We start from the raw sequence: 2,211 nt of genomic DNA on the forward strand, positions 1-2,211 counted from the left end.
TCATGATGTACTCCTTACAATTTGTTTATAATCTTGTTTTGGGTGACAGTCAAAACAATTCATTCACAGTTAGGATTTATTATTTATTTGTGGGTTTATGTTATGAGAAGGTCTAACTTGCTTTGAATTTTCAATGTACCTAAAAATAATCTTGAATCTCCTGTATCCACCTCCCATTACTGAGATTATGTGCTCATGGCACAAGGCCTGCTGACATTTTGGTTTCTCTGTGATGTCCTTCATATCACAGTCTCACTTTGTTTACATCCGACTCAGCCACTTTATCTCTGTCTCATGGAATATTTTCCAGAAGGCATTTCCTGATGAAAGTTCATGAAAAATTCTATTATGGTTTTAAAGGTTCATTTGCATTTTGATTCATTTTGTGCACATTATGTGGCCAGGGTCCAATTTAATTCTTTTGTGTATGTCAATCCGTTGTCTCATCATTGCCTTTTGACAACAGCACTTGTCTCATTGCATGATATTTACATCCTTGACTATTACTGATCGACAATACATATTAGTGCTTATAGTGATCTAACATAATGCTATTCTGTTTTGACTCCATATGTTTACACAGTTATCTACTCTCTACCTCCCTCCCTACAATCATCGCATCAGCCTTGCCACACATCTGAGAGTATCATGTCATTGACTGTAGTCCAGATGTATTGACCAAAATAATTTTCATGATATGTATAAAGTGCTTATGATTCTCTTCAGGGACATGCAATTCACAGTTCCTCTGACAATTGTCTAACTCTAATCTATCTTAGTGGTTTTTGATTTCAGAAACTATATCCCTCAATTTAGTCACCAAGAGGCTCTTCAGAGGCTCAAGCCCACTCTTGTTCTGATCATCAATAAAAAGGCCTTACAACTCTTAGTTGCTTAATCAACATGGTTGTCAGCACCTCTCCTGTGTGTATCATTACAAGGTCCGGAGTGTCACATACAGTCTATTAAATTCCATGTGAGCCTTTTGCTGAAGTCATTCCTGTTTGGTTGCTATGGCTTTGAGATTGGAAGTCAGGGATTTTCCAATCTTCTTTTTTAAGAATGATATTGGCTCTTATGGGATGTTTGCAAATTCCATTAAAATTTAGAATCCATTGGCAATTTCAAAAAAGTGGGAGCTAGGAAAATGTTAGAGATACAAGGAATTTAAAGTTAGGACATGTTGGCATCTTAACCATAGGATTTCTAGTATTGAAGGAACCGGAAGGCATTATATGAGCACATGTCATCATTGCCCATGATGAGCTATCATACAAAGTCCCAAAGCTGGGCCACAGAGGTGTGCACCAGAGAATGCCATTGTCCAGACACAGCTAACACTAACAGTCCATGGAAACACAGGAAGATTGCTAGAGAAAGTGGCCCAAGTTGCTTACTGCTGTTATATCCCCACCATAATCTGAACGGATGCTCTCTGTGGGCAGTTCTCTATGGTGGACTGAGGGGAGGCACAAACTCATGCTGCTTACAGATCATTCTGTATGCTGGCCCCACTGCACCTGAAAGTGGATAGCTTGAGCACTGCATTGTGTAGCTTGGATGGGCCTGAACACAGTCCTGAAGAGAAAGACTTTTGGGGAAAGACCACTGTGCAGGACATTTTGGTGTTCCTTGATTTGGAGGGATAAAGGGCTAACTAGTAAGTGTTAATATTGACTAGTGCATTCTAGTTAGTGGGTTAGTTATGCAGATATTTGCACTCTACCAATGGACAGAAGCAGCTGACCTCTGTTGTTGAATTAGGGAATGCTGAAAAAAGCTGAGGAGAGGGGCGATCCTGTAGGAGGACCAGCAGTCTCAATTAATCTGGACCCATGAGATCACTCACACACTGGACACCAAACAGGCAGCAAACACCACCTGATATGAGATCCCCAACACACATACAGTAGAGGACTGCTGGGTCTGTGTTTATTCAGAGATGATGCACCTAACCCTTAAGAGACTGGAGGCCCCAGGGAGTTTAGAGGTATGATGGAGTGGGGGTGGGGACACCCACATGGAGACAGGGGGTTGGGAGGATGTAGAGGATGTGGAACAGTCAAAGGGTGGATGGAGGGGGGATAAAATATGGAGTGTAAATCATTCATTCATTCATTCCTTAATTCATTCATTAAAGAAGAAGAAGAAGAAGAAGAAGAAGAAGAAGAAGAAGAAGAAGAAGAAGAAGAAGAAGAAGAAGAAGAAGAA

This window comes from Mus pahari, chromosome 14, assembly GCF_900095145.1.
Source record: "Mus pahari chromosome 14, PAHARI_EIJ_v1.1, whole genome shotgun sequence".
Classification (NCBI taxonomy): Eukaryota; Metazoa; Chordata; class Mammalia; order Rodentia; family Muridae; genus Mus; species Mus pahari.